The 15,792-nt window shown below is 39.2% G+C and overlaps 1 long non-coding RNA gene across 1 annotated transcript; it reads left to right on the top strand.

Moving 5' to 3' along the window:
• The first annotated feature begins 741 nt into the window (after nt 1–741).
• On the top strand, nt 742–14,693 carry LOC138739106 (uncharacterized). The gene is made up of 4 exons (XR_011342003.1): nt 742–925; nt 1,741–1,897; nt 11,481–11,578; nt 14,399–14,693. It is a non-coding gene; the product is annotated as an uncharacterized lncRNA (long non-coding RNA).
• The last annotated feature ends 1,099 nt before the right edge of the window (nt 14,694–15,792 follow it).

Genomic DNA, 15,792 nt, shown 5'->3' with positions numbered 1-15,792 from the left:
TACCCTGTCCTGGTGGGGAAAACAGGATCTTGTCTTGATCATTTTACGAGTGATATATATACACATTACAAAACATGATCTGGGGTAAAGATGTTATTATAGGCCGGGTTGTAAAACAGCAAGCAGAGATACAATGTTGTTTTTTTTTAATATCGATGGCTCATCTTGAGTGTTAATTTGTATAATGTAGAGAAATAATTTTTCCCATCCATTTTTTTCTGCTCATGAAACATGACCACATTGTGCTGGCGTTGACTATACAGTGAGCAGGCTGGCCTAATGATGAAAAATGAATGTGCAATGTCACAGCACTCAACAGCATAATTGATGTCAAGGATGCAGTATTGCAGAGAAATAAGTTACACATACTGACAAAAATGCGGAGCACTCAAAACATTACATTTCTGAATATAAAACACATAAATTAAACACAGGACTGCCAATCAACGAGGTCAAATGAAAATGAGAATCGTCAAAAACTACAGGAAAAGTTGAAATGCTTAGGTTTCTGAGTTGCTAAGCAACAAGGACTTACCTCCCCTGTTGTTAACATTATCCCTATTTGCATTTATTATTTTTTTTTAGAATTGTTCCTTTCTAAACAATATCTGCTTTTAAGGAAGGTGCTGCTCATTTACATTTTCTCCAATATCATCAACCATGGTAATGATTAGGACAAGAGCGAAGGGAGGGAAGAGATAGAGAAAGAAGTGGCAGATGGGGAGCTAACTTCCACCAACACACTATTATTTACTATGCTGGTGATGTCACAATTGGTCTCAACTAGAACAAAAAAAAATTGGCCAGCCTGCAGACCAACCATTTTACTTCAGAGATAATACATTGCCAAGTGGAATGAAAAACTGAGCCTAAGGTTAAACCTTTTTGGATACAAGTCCAAATATTTTTGGAAAAAATATTAAAGGTAAAACTCCCGCTGAATCCAATGTTAATATTAAAATGGTTAGTCTTAAATAAAGATTAACTACGTACCAAATTGAATTTTTATGATTAGCTTTAACTAGGAAAGGTGTGGCTATTACTTGGAAATTAGAAATGGATTTGGGAATGAAAAGACGGCACATCAAAATGAGATTTTGTTTTCCTCTTGAAAAAAATAACATAGTTTATGTGATAAATAACTTTTTAAAAATATGGAGCCCATATTTATAATATGTTGGTCTGAAAATTTAGAACTCTCAATAACTCATCCTGGTGGTGATTTGTGGCTTCACAGTAGTTGATTTGAAGTTGTCTATGCATATTTTATCATCTCCTTCTCTTCTTTCTTTCTTAGGGGCTGGGGGACCATGCAGGGGGGGGGGATGTGGGGGGAACCTAGGGTCATATATACAACATGTATTGTGTTTTCTATATAATTCATTGTTAATTAATAAATGTAATTGCGATTTAACATTTTTAAAAAATAAAATATTAAAAAATAAAACAATTTTACTTCATTGCTGGTGATGTGAAAATGCAGATCAGAAATCTTAAGAGAAATTTAGTGAATGTTTAGGTCAGTGACATTTGATGAAAATCCTTTTGTCAGATCATCTGCTTTTTGCTCCACAGTTGCTACATTAACAGTGGAGTAATTCCAAAAATTTTTTGGTATTTATTTCAGATTTCTAGTGTCTGCAGGTTTTTATTTTTCAATACTTGTTGCCTGTCCAAGAGGTGCTCACTTTGAAGAAGCTCTGTTCCTCGCTCTGATTTTCATTTTTCTCTTTTTCCCAGTTCAGCCCCAATGGCCTAATGAAAGGTCACCGACCTGAAGCATTGTCGTGGTGTCTTCCTTCATCAATGGCTTTATGAAAGCCCCAATGGCCTGATAAAAGGTCACCAACCTGAAGCATTGTCGTGGTGTCTTTCTTCATCAATGGCCTGATGAAAGGTCAGTGACCTGAAGCATTGTCGTGGTGTCTTTCTTCATCAATGGCCTGATGAAAGCCCCAATGGCCTGATGAAAGGTCACCGACCTGAAGCATTGTCATGGTGTCTTTCTTCATCAATGGCCTGATGAAAGCCTCAATGGCCTGATGACAGGTCACTGACCTGAAGCATTGTTGTGGTGTCTTTCTTCATCAATGGCCTGATGAAAGCCCCAATGGCCTGATGAAAGGTCACCGACCTGAAGCATTGTCTTGGTGTCTTTCTTCATCATTGCTTCCTGGCCTGTGTTTTCAATGATCTTAATGTTCACATACAACAGAGGGAGATTCAGTTGTCTGGTAAATAAGCCAAATTGTGACATGGTGGGTTAATCACTAGTGATATTCAAAAATTTGTAAGGTTGCAAATTATTTTGTTGACCTCTACAGTTTATGCCTCCTCACCTAAAGTAGGAGGTACTTCCAATGGAATAAAATCTGAAAAATGTATGTGGTTCTCTTGAGGACAAGCAGCATTGACAGAAGGAGAAACCAAGTTCATGTTTCAGATCAATGACATTTTATCACTGCTAAATTTGGGTCAGTGCAGCATTGATCCATTGCTTTGAGTTCTGCAATTAGGAGGTAGTGCTACAATGAGGAATTGGTTAAAATGAACCTGCGCTTACAAGAGCTTAGAAAAACAAACTGTGACCTCATTGAGTTGCACAGAATTCTGAAATTGACAGAAAGTGGTGAGAGGTGAGTTCTCGGGCAAGAAAATGTAAAAGCACAAATCTCAGGATAAGCATGTAAAGTTTAGTAATTATTTGGAATTAGTGTGTTTACCTCAGCAAAGCCAGTATTATTCAAACCCATTAAGACGTTTCCAAGGTTTGTGATGAGGCCTCATTTGTAGTACTGTCTGCAGCTTTTCAGTCTTGAACAAGATGAGAATTGAGAATTTAAAAAAAAAACAAGTGCTTGTATTTTTAGGCCATGTAAAACTAAACCAACAGTTCACTTGAGGCATGATCTTAATGAGTTGCTGTGCAAGTTGGCAGGACTGAATGGCTTATTTCTGTTCCACTTTCTTATATTCTTAAGCTTGCCACTCCTATATTCTTAAAAAAATCCTGAGTTGTGCTTTCTTTTACTTGTGACATTTTTAAGAGCAAAACAAATTCAGCCATGAATAAAAAGCAATCATAATGCTAAAAACCATAAGAAATAAATCCAGTGTTTCCAAAGGCATTGCAGAGTATATGCAGAACTTTTGTCTTTCAGCTCCTTAAAGAACACCAAAAGACCTTGAACAGCAAATAAAGTCAGGTTATATTAAATGGGAATAGTGCTAAAAATAATTTACAATGACAGCAATAACAGCTTCCATTTACAAGGCATTTCAATACAGCTGTTGTTCAGTGTTATGTTGCAGACTAGCAGCAATAGAAATTCACCAAGACAGTTCTATTGCTTTCTTTTAAAAATATATTTATTAATAACTACTAATAATATAATACATTAATTAAATCAAACCCAATGTTGTGCTAATTAATGTGTGGGTGTGGGTGGGTGTGTGTGGGAGGGGGGTGGGGGGCAGTGGGGGAGGGAAATATGCAAACCATTTCAGCTTAGCCACAATTCGAGAAAGTTATTCCAAAGTTCAGTCTTAAATGCAGACTTTTAAATTGATGGCCAAAAGTCATCACCAAGGAGGTGGGAGAGAATGAGTGAATGGATTGTTGAAAACACTTCTGTTTGGAGGGAAAATTAAACGCGTGACTTCCTTGATGCCTCTAAAACTCAAGAACGGGTCCATCGAATTGACCTTTCCTTTGCACACGGTGGGGTTCACTAATTCTCCTGACAGGGAGAATCAGCTGAATTCCCCATTTCACACAGAGGCACTCTACTTCAGTGTTTCATGAGATGACTGGTGATTAATAACAAAGGCTATTTCCTCCAGTGTCCCACCCACATGACTCTCTCACCACCTGTGTCCCCGGGTAAAGCAAGAAATATTCTTTTTCTTCCTCCAGAGTATCAACTTTGCATATAGTCTGTATTAAATGTTTCCACCCAGTCTCTCCACACCTGTAAATGGATGCAGCTGGTATTAGACCTTAAACTGATACACTCAATGAAACAGGAGCTTGTAATTCCTCCCCTAACAAAGAATTTTTTTGTGATGTAAGAGCAAAATTTTAACTGCAACCTACAATATTTGAAATAATACTTTCACTATTGTTACATGATATTATATAGACAAATATATTTTTTCATCAATGAATACAAATAGTGTCTCAATTTGCTGTGAATCATTGCAAACTTAAAAACTTGGAAGACAATCAGCAATGATATTATCCTTGCTTTTATTATGAATTATTATTAAATCATATTCCTGTAGAATTAGACTCCAATTTAACAATTGTCTATGTTTGTTTTTCATTTTACTCAAGAACATTAAGGGATTACGGTCAGTATACACAAGTAGTTCCTGAGCTGTGCAGATGTAAACATAAAAATACTGCAAAGCCAGTACAAGTGACAATAATCCTTTTTCTATGTAGAATAATTATTTTGATGTTCATTGAATTTCTTGGATAAGTGAGCCACTGGATGGTCAATATTATCACAAAATTTCTTTGGTAATAACACTGTTCCCGCAGCCTCTTCACTAGCATCTATTGCTGAAGAAAATTGCTTCTCAGAATCAGGTGAATTAAGCACAGGCTGGTGACATAAAATACCTTTCAGTTTCTCAAATGTTTCCTGACTAAGTTCAGTCCAAACAAACTTCTTTTCCTTCTTCAGATGTTTAGTTAAAGGAAGGGCGATATCAGCAAATGTTTTACAAAACTTTTGATTATACCCTACCATTCCAAAAAAAAACTCCTAAAGCTTTCTTACCTGTTGGAATGGGAAACTCAGAAATTGTCTGAACTTTTGCCTGAACATGCACTAACTTGTCTTGACCAACAACATAATCAAGAAAAGTTACATGGCCAAATTCACTTTTATCTAAATTAACACTAAGGCTTGCTTTTGAAAGTTTGTCAAACAATTTCTCTAACTCAGAGATATGTGCTTCTCAGGTGTCATACCCTGTAACCAAAATCAACAATAAAAAGCATCCGTAGGCTCTAAACCTTGAATCACAGAATTAACCATTCTTTGGAATGTCTCTGGAGCATTTTTCATTCCAAATGTTAAAACATTGCATTCATATAACCCTGATGAGGTCACATATGCAGAAATTTCCCTACTCCTGTCTGTTAAGGGAACACACCAGAAACCTTTTAATAAGTCCAACTTCATAAGAAACTTAGCTCTTCCAACCTTGTCCACACAACCGTACATCCTAGGGATAGGATAAGCATCTGTCTTTGTTACCGCATTAATTTTTCTATAATGAGTGCAAAATCTAACCGTCTCATCTGGGTCAGGTCCCAGAACACAAGATGAAATCCAATCTGAGGTAAACATCTAATAATATAATTCTTTACCATATATTCAATCTTTTGATCTACCAATCTGCATTTTTCAACATTCATTCGATATGGATGTTGTTTGATTTGTTTTGCTTCTCCAGCATCAACATCATGAAAAGATATTGGGGTTCTCTTAGGCACATCTAGAAACAGGTTCCTAAATTCTGAAAGTAACTGTTTCATTTGCTCCTTTTACCTGGGCTGAAGATGAGCCAACTTAGCATCCAAATGCTGCAAAACAAGCGAATTTAGACAGATGAACTGGAACAATGTTTTGTTTGAAATAACCCTCAAAGGACTCAGCTTGCACCATTTCATGGTCCCTCGACTCTTTAGTTCTATCAACAACCAATACCGCTGGTGAAGGCTGTCCCTTGCTAAAAGCCACGTTCTCAAAATAAGGTTTTAGCATGTTGACATGGCAACTCTGCATATTACGTCTCTGATCAGGTATCCTAATTACATAGCTGACCATTCACCTTTGACTCTATATCATATGAGCCTGAAAATTTAGCCCTAAATTGATTGAAATTTATTGGGAAAGGGATTAACACTTTATCCCCTGGTTTAAGCCTAGCCTTTTTATCATAACAAACCTCCATTTTGCCTTGAGGCGTTTTCAAATTTCTCAAGCTAATTTACAGGCTTTTTGCAAATGATCTTTAACCTTGAAACATATTTAACAAATTCAGCTGCAGATCCTTATTAACCTTCAACAACATTAAAGGCTCTCTCACTTGGTGTCCAAACATCAGCTCAAAAGGGCTAAACCCTAATGATCCTGTACAGACTCCCTCACTGCAAAGAAAAGCAAATGGACACCCTAATGTGATATAAATATGACATGATTTGGTTAGCTCCCAATTTCTAAACTATCTGCTGAAACAGCCCCGACACGAAATTACTTCCTTGGTCTGAATGAATCTCTCTAGGTAAGCTGACTAAAGTGAAAAAAAAATTATGAGCTTTTCACACAGCTTTAGCTTTAATATTTCTGAATGGAACTGCTTCTGGAACCTGGAGGCTGTACACATCAGTTAACAAATACTGATTCCCAGCATTTGTCTTGGGCAATGGGCAAACACAATTCATAATAACTTTAGAAAAGATCACAAGATCTCAAGATAAAGGAACAGAAGTAGGCTATTCGGCCCATCGAGTCTGCTCCGCAAATCTGCACTGAGCTAAACTGTTCTCACATCTAGTTACAAATTTCGGCCTTATCCCCATATCCCTTAATACCCTAATTAGATACCTGTCAATCTCTCCCTTAAACTCCCTCAATGATCGAATCAGCACAGCTCGATGTGGCAACAATTTCCACAAATCCACAACCATCTGGCTGAAGCAATTTCTTCTCATCTCTGTTTTAAATGGGTACCTTCTAAAACTGTGCCTTCTTGTCCTGGATTCACCCACTAAGGGAAACATCTTATTTACATTTATAAAAGGGTTCATCAAAATTAGGAATGGGTTGTATTGGAGCCACTGGGGGTCCCTGATTAAGTTTACCCACAACCTGACAAATGTGACAGGTCTGACAAAATGACACAGCATCTTTTCTTAAACTAAATTTTTTTCATAATCTTATACATAGTTTTCATTACACCAAGATGACCAGCCAAGGGTGTGCTTGGGCTAAGGTAAAAATTTCATCCCTATAGGCTTTAGGAACTACAACCTGGTGAACAACTGCCCATTCTTCACTGGAAGGGATATCAGTAATGCCCACTTCCTCATCAACACACCTTCCTTCAAATAATAAGCAACTGGCACTTTGTAAATTTTGTCATCAAAGAGAGCCTTATCTCTCACTTCAGTGAGATCGGGATCTTTGCTCCGGCCCACTATAAACACTTTTTGGTATAACGACAAATCTTTACACTCAGATTTAACACCAGAACTCTGGTCCAATAAAGAGGAAGGTAAAGGCTTTGGCAGGTCATTACAACCTGAGTGCTGTTTTGTACTCTCTTAGATGCTGGTCCCTGTGATATCATTCTGCACAGGACCGTCTACACTGGCAAGCATTTTAGCCATAGCCCGAGTCTCTGTACAGGCTGAGTATATTATAAGAATCTGTCTTTGTATTAACAATGGCTGACTTAGCTCTCAACCGCACCGCAGGGACAATTTTACCCTCTGCAAGGTCATTTCTTAATAACAACAAAACTCCCTCCACTGGCAAACTTGATTGAATCCTTATCGTAACAGGTCTATCAACAAATGCTGATTTCAACACTATCCTTTGCAGAGGTATAGACTCCGGATCACCTGCCGGACCTCAAATTAAATTTATTTCATCCATGGCAGTCTCATCGCCAAACTGCAAAACACTGTACAACCTGTGTGACTGGATGGCCCCTGTATTTCAAAGGATTTTCGCTGTCACTTGGTGACCCTTCCTTTACCGAAATCAAAGCCTCTGACACAAAATATTTGAATTCATCCCTCATATTATCAGCAGGTCTGGAACCTTGTTGATTTCTATGTTTTGCTTCTCTTTGAATGCATGCATCTGGCATTACCTCCTTTTCTTTCTTTTTTTCCTCAGGACAGAACTATTTCTTATCATGTGACCAGGTTTCTTTCAATAATGGGAAAGGAGGCCCAAAGGATTTTCCTTTAAGTTGAAGTTGAAGTTCAACTTTATTTGTTGTTTTAAAACGATCATGCCAAACAATGCCTCAGTTAAAAAAAAGGCATTTCTCCAAGACCCTGGTGCTACATAAAAACAGTACAAACTACAAAAACAGCATACTTCAGTAGTACCATGTGCGAAGAGACCGCTGCGAGTGACTGCCGCACCACCATCTTGGACCTTAGCCGCTATAGGACACTATAACATCACCAAAATAAGCTGTATATCTTTCAATAAATTTACACAAAACTACTCAAAATATCAGTACTAAAATTCATTAATACAATACATTAATTATCAAAATCTAGGCAATGGGCATAGTAAAGACAGGTTACAATATCATTAGAATCTACATGTTAAAATGTCTGCTAACTTGAATGAAAAACCTGTTTGCCCAGTCTGGAGAGGCCACTGCGGGCTACTACTGTGCCGCCATCTTAGGCCAGGTTTACTTGAATCTGCTGGACTCTAGTTGTATAAAGTCTGCCAGCTTGAGAGGAAATCACTGCTTTGTTTGCTGTCCCTTGGAAACCAAAGCCTCAGCACCATCTGCCATGAGGCCCCATGATCCAAGATGACTCATCCTCCAGGACCCCCGAACATGGCACATGACTCCGCTGCTCTGGATACCATGGGACATCTCCTCTGACTACTCTATGCCATCTCCTTGACCACTGGCAACAAGCAACGCTGATGCTGAAGACTGGAGGCCACATCTCCACAGAAGAGGCTTCATCTCCACAGAAGAGGCTTCATCCCCTCCGCGGTCAAGGCCGAAACAAAACTCCTGTTCTCTCAACAGTCAAACCTACCCAACTTTTCACCATCTTCTCGGGGGTCTGCTCTTGCTTGGTGTTTCCCTTAGTGCAGCACCTACTTAGGGAGTTGTTGTAGCGCCAGATCTGGATAGGCTGCTGTGAACTTGCCGCCATCTTGGATTCTCGGAGTTTTTACTTGCTTCCTTTCATTATTTCCCGATTTATTTTCTAACTTACTTGGACAGTCCATATTACCCTTTTGCAAGGTTCTACTTGGTACAAACTTGTGGGTTAAAGCAGATTCCTGCCAAGATTCCACTCCCTTTTCATCTAAATATGCTTTTATTTAATTAGGAATGCAACTTTTTAATGTCCTCAACTAAAACTAGTTTTCTCAGTCTGTTGTAATAATAATTTAAATATTTTTTAATGTTCACCTTTGGTCAAAGCAAACAGCTCTGTCATATGTAAAATCCAATTAAGACTGGTTCACCGATTTCCTCAAATTCCTGAATTTTTGCCTGTAAGCCTCTGGAACCAATTCATAGCCCTTAAGCATGATTTGCTTTACAGTCTAACAATCAGTAGCATATTAGGTAAGGGCAGAGTAAGCCTGCTAGATTTTCCCTTCAATCACGCTTTGTAACAAGATGGACCAATGATCTTGTGGCCACTTTAAACTCTTAGCAACTTTCTCAAAATGGTGGAAGTATTTATTAATCCTAGCCTCATCAAATGGAGGAACCTCCCTACTGGTCACAAACTTCTCACTTGGACCAGAGGTGAAACTCCATTTCTCATCTTCTCCCCTCAAACTCCCTCTGCTCTCTACATCCTCTGCCTCAAATCTACATTTTTCTAGCTCAGTCTGTTCCAGTGTTAACCGCTGCTCAAGAGATTTACTCTCTCTAACTCCACACTTCCCTGCTGCTATATAGTTTTGTTCTATAATTCTCCGGATCTCTGAAATTTTCATAGATGGTTTTATTGCACCATCCTAACCTTTTGGAAATATTCACCAACTTATCCTTTTCCGCCCTCTGCAAACCCACAGAGGACAGCAATTTTAAAAACTCATCAATATCCACTGCTGCTGTTTTCCCACACACCCACAAGCTTTATAATTGGCTGTAAAAAAGGAAAAGGGATTTAACCAATAAAATCAAAAATCATTCAATCAATAGGCTCCAATTATGATCAGATCCTGGACAATCCCCCAATTTGTTATGTCACAGACCAGCAGCAATAGAAATTCACCAAGATAGTGTTACTGTTTTTCTTTTTAAACAATATATCTATTAATAACTACTAATAATATAACACATTACTTTAATCAAACCCAACAATGAGCTAATATGTGTGTGTGTGTGTGTGTGTGTGTGTGTGTGTGTGTGTGTGTGTGTGTGTGTGTGTGTGAGGTGTGAGTGTGTGTGTGTGTGTGTGAGGTGTGTGTGAGGTGTGAGTGTGAGTGCGTGTGAGTGTGTGTGTGTGTGAGTGTGTGTGAGGTGTGAGTGTGTGTGAGTTGTGAGTGTGTGTGTGTGAGGTGTGAGTCTGTGTGTGTGTGTGAGGTGTGAGTGTGAGTGTGTGTGTATGAGGTGTGTGTGTGTGTGAGGTGTGAGTGTGTGTGAGGTGAGTGTGTGTGTGTGAGAGGTGTGAGTGTGTATGTGAGGTGTGAGTGTGTGTGAGAGCTGTGAGTGTGTGTGAGGTGTGAGTGTGTGTGTGTGTGTGAGGTGTGAGTGTGTGTGTGTGATGTGTGAGTGTGTGTGTGTGTGATGTGTGAGTGTGTGTGTTTGTGTGTGTGTGATGTGTGAGTGTGTGTGTGTGTGTGTGTGATGTGTGAGTGTGTGTGTGTGAGAGCTGTGTGTGAGTGGGTGTGAGTGTGTGTGTGTGAGAGAGGTGTGAGTGTGTATGTGAGGTGTGAGTGTGTGTGTGAGCTGTGAGTGTGTGTGAGGTGTGAGTGTGTGTGTGTGAGGTGTGAGTGTGTGTGTGTGAGTGTGTGTGTGTGATGTGTGAGTGTGTGTGTGTGATGTGTGAGTGTGTGTGTGTGTGTGATGTGTGAGTGTGTGTGTGTGTGTGTGAGTGTGTGTGAGTGTGTGTGATGTGTGAGTGTGTGAGTGTGTGTGTGTGATGTGTGAGTGTGTGAGTGTGTGTGTGTGTGTGAGTGTGTGTGAGTGTGTGTGATGTGTGAGTGTGTGAGTGTGTGTGTGTGAGTGTGTGTGTGTGTGTGTGAGTGTGTATGTGTAGTGATCACAAAGGAGGTGGGAGAGACTGAGCACTGGTCTGCTGTAAACTCACAAATTTCTTGTTAATAAATATCCTTTTGGATGAATGGTTGTCACAACTCCCCTTTTCCTTTAGTAGGGAAAATGATATGTGTGACTTCTTTAATGCCTCGAAATCCCAGTACGTCAATCAAAATGACCATTATTTTGGTCTTGATCTGATGCAGCAATTCTCCTGCTTCCAAACCCCATATGCATGTCAATCAAAGCAACCTTTCCTTTGGTCATTGGGGGAGTGGGGATTCCTTAATTCCCCTGACAGGGAGAATCAGCTGAATTGTCCATTTCACACAGAGTCACTCCACCTCAGTGATCCATGAGATGGCTGGTGGTCAATAATGAAAGATGCTGCCTCCAGTGTCCCACTTACATGACACTCTCACCACTTGTATCGCTGGATAAAACAACAAATGTTCTTTTTCTTCCTCCAGAGTATCGTCTTTGGGTATAATCTGAACTAGATGTTTTCTCCCAGTCTCTCCACAGCTGTGAATGGTTGCAGGCGGTACTAGCCCTTAAAGTGATACAGGTACATGATCCTTTATACGGACATCTAAAATCTGGAAAGATCCAAAATCTGGCAAGTGGGAACCAGCGGTCAGGGGAGGCAGCCGAGGGACAGGTGGTCAGAGGAGACTGCCGGGCGGTCGGGAGAGGTGGCCGGGCGAGACTGCTGGGAGGCTGAGGGACAGGCAGTCAGGGGAGGTGGTGGAGACTGCCGGGCGGTTGGAGGAGGTGGCCGGGGGAGATGTCTGGGTAGCCGAGGGTCCGGAGGTTGGGGGAAACGGCCGAGGGACCGGCTGTAGTGGGAGAGGGCTGGGTGACTGGAAGGGGGTGGGGGTGGAAACGGCAGCACCATCTGGGTGGGGCTTTCTGAAATCCGGAAAAATCTGAAATTCGGAACACACTGTTCCCCAGCGGTTCCGGATAAAGGATCCTGTACCCTTACTCACACTAAATCGTAATAACAGGAACAATCAAAATGAGCAAGGAAGGAAATTTGCTTTGAATATATCATATATTAAAATTCAATGTATACCTTGCTGCTTCCAAATGATGATCCTGGCATCAGATGGCTGAGTGACTTACCTTGAATTAGATTATGTTCCAGCATTGTTAGTGTTGCTTTAAACATCTATCCGAAGGTTTTCTATGTTTTGGTTGGCTTCACTTTTGTCTTTTGTCTTCACTATATGGGGAATTCCTGTGATGGTTTGACTCACCTTGGCAAAATTGGGAGTTTAGCTCTATTACAGGATCTAAGATGGTAGGCATTGCTACCCAACATGGCAATTATAAAATCTAAGTTTTGAAGAGATAAGATTAAGTACTGGTCTTCCACTTTATCATTATTTGTAATGAATTTGCTTAATAGCATCTGGGATTTAGTGTTATGGTTAGATCACATGGTTCCTTATACTCCATATTAGATTAGTGTATATCAGCAATGCACAGTGATTGTTTCATAAGGCATTAGATGTTCTTAGCTCTCAGACAGTTGTACCATTCATTGTGAGTCAAAAGCTGGTGAATTTGAGCAACTATCTAATCTTAGACATTCGGCTCTTCTCTCACAAGGATGGCAAGGATCCCAATGCCCTCTTCCAAATAAAAGCATAGACACTAAATCTAACTTAGTCTTCAAAGTCTTTAGCGCATAAAGAGTGAGTGATTAGTAACCTAGAGAGAGAGAAAAAAACAGCAGCTCTATGCGGAAAGAGCAGTGGAGTGGGACTAGTTGGATAAATCTTGGTTAAGGTTTGCCTTCCCTCCATGTTGTAATAATTCTGTGAATCTGGAACTATCTCAGCTCTTCTCAGGCCCACTACAAATATAATCCATTGCTGCATTGTTGGAGGTGATGCATTTTGGATGAGATGCTAATCTGTGACTTAACCCTCTAGAGAATGCAAAGGATTGAAAGAAGAATATGGTCACTAATCGCAATTTATTCCTCAATTAACACCACTAAGATAATGAATCATTTGGTTATTATCACAGTGAAGTCTGTGAGTAATTGCTTGTCCCAGTTTGCCATTGCATTTCCCATAGGTAAATCGTCAAAATGTTTATTTAGTACATCATTGATGACAGTGTGCTTTGGGATGTCCCGATATTAAAAAGATGCTTCAAAAATACAAGCACATTTTTCTTAAAATATGCAAGATTCTAAGTCTTGGTTTCTCAATGATCCTGCAATGAAAAAAATGAGTTCAGTGGTTAAAAAAAAATCAGACATTCATATAATATACTTTTAGTGCTAAATGGAAGCCATTTTAAAGGAAGTGCAGGCTGTTTAGACTCTCCTTTATAGACAATAGATAGTAGGTGCTGGAGTAGGCAAATTGGCCCATTGAGCTAGCACTGCCACTTTTCAGATCATGGCTGATCATTAACTTCTTTGTAAAAGGGCTGGAGGTGAAATGAGATCTTTTTTGCACTCTGAGAACATGGGGTGTCTGCCCTTGGACTAGGCGGGAGCTCGTAATAACAAGCACACAAAGAAATGTTCCGAACTCACTCTTCAGCTTGGAGACTAAGAACTCTCTGATAGGAGAGACCTGGTGCAGCCCAGTGTAGCACAGTTGCTCTGCTCTTCCAATGGAAGCAACTCGCAACTTGCCAGAATGGCATTGATAGATTTGACATCTGGCAAGACCCTGTTCACTTTGCCTTGTTTCACCTATAATTTCTGTTGAAACAAAAATATAGGCAGATGCAGATGTTGGATGGTGAAATAAAAACAAAAAATGCTGGAGACACTCATCAGATTTGTCAGTATATGTGAGGAGAGGAAATGAGTTTACATTTGAAGGTCAATAATTGATCATTGACCAGAAACATTGACCCTGTTTCTCTCCCTACTGATCTCCCTGCCTGATCTGGTGAATGTTTTTTTTATGTACTTTTGTTGAAGGCTTCTGAATGTCCTTGTATTCACAAACATTAAACAAGTCTATTAAAAGTATAAATAATATTTCAATCTTAAAACATTATAGAGCAAACAGCACACATTTGTTTTAAAATAATCAAATAGATTTAAACTAAATGAATTAAGATTAAAATATTTAATATTTATCTTTCCACAAGCTGTCTGATCTCTTGAACTTTTCCAGCAATTTGTTTTTTTTTCCAGATTTTCAGCAACTGTACTTTTAAAAAAATCATCCACAGCTTGCCACTTCCTCTCATTGTTTTCAGTTTGACAACCGCATTCAAATAGTGCAGGCCTATCTTTTAGTCTTAGAAAAGGTGCAGTCATGGAAAGGACCACTTCTGCAATAATGTGTAAATGGGTAGCAGAGGCAACAAAGTTGCTGGCTTAAACTATATGGGTCTGTTTTAACAGATATGTTGGTGCCTGGATGGAGGTCCCTCACCCTCAATAGCTTTCAACAACAGAGTCTTGTGGAGAATCAAGATAGTGGCACAGGCTTAAGGACAATGACATGAGAAGATTGCATCAGATACATCGGAGGAGAGGGCATAATCCTTCATCGCGCAGTGTCTTGCAAGGGACTTTCTTTTCCCTCCTTTTTTTCACAGAGCATAGTGACCTCTTACTAGCCGATGAATGGCACATGAAAGAAAGCTTTTCTCTGTATCTCAGTACATGTGGCAATAAATCTAAATATGAATCTAAATTTAAATTTGTTGGTTTTTGGAGTTGCTTGCTGACTTGTCTCACTCATCTGCCAAACAGCATGGAAACTTCAATTTACAGCATTGTGTCTGAAACAAAATAATCCTGTAGTGGCATTAATTACAGAACAAATTGAGATTAATTCTAGTTGATTATTGGAAAGAGGGGATTAATTTATGAACAGAAATTGAGTAGCCTGGGATTTAGAAAGATGAGGGTGATCATACTGAAACATATAAAACTATGAAAGGAACAGGTAAGAGGGAATAGGTTGCATAGAAATAATAGTTCAATTACTTTTAATTTGATGTGTAGAATTGCCTCATTCTGTGTTACATGCAAGTATAAATACGAAACATATAATGTAAAGGAGAGCTCACTTTGATAACAGGTGAGAGTTGAACTTTGTTGATGAAATTCACTCCCAATTTTCAGAAGCAGAGATCAATATATATAAATCAAAGAGTGAATTTTACCTCATTCACCTCTGCAAATGCATCATAAGTTTATTTTCTCTCTTTTCCTGTCTTGCACTCTCACTCAACATCTGTCATCATTTATCATGATCAGTTGTGTGCTGGCTTCTGTTGACCTGTTCGTCAATGATACACATGGTGACTGCTGCATAGCTCCTTCCATTTTGCAGCCCATTAATTTTACAAATTTTAATTGTGTCTATTTTTGACAGCTTTAATTTGCAAGACATTAATGCAAGATCTTTTTTTTTCAAAAACATGACTTTGATTTTAAGCTCCACATTGATGCAGCAATTGCAGTATAAGAAAGAGGAATATTCAAGTCAATTTAATATTGCACTATCGAAAGTGTCCTACTGCTAAAATGCTTTGTATGGGAACTGTTCTACCCAAGACTTCAAGAAATTGCAGAATTGGGAACACAATTCAGACCATTAGGCAGGCCAACATTTCCTCCATTGTCTCTGTCCACACTTTCTACTGTCTTGGAAAAGCAGTGAACATATAAAAAGACCCATCACACTCCAATTATATGTTATTTCCCCATCCTTGAGGCAAAAGATGCATGGAAGACTACAGCACAGAAACAGACTCATCAGCCCATCTTGTCTCTACTGAACTATT

Source organism: Narcine bancroftii, chromosome 7, assembly GCF_036971445.1.
Source record: "Narcine bancroftii isolate sNarBan1 chromosome 7, sNarBan1.hap1, whole genome shotgun sequence".
NCBI lineage: Eukaryota > Metazoa > Chordata > Chondrichthyes > Torpediniformes > Narcinidae > Narcine > Narcine bancroftii.
The sequence above is the reverse complement of the archived record's forward strand: the minus strand, read 5'-3'. Positions and strand labels throughout refer to the sequence as shown.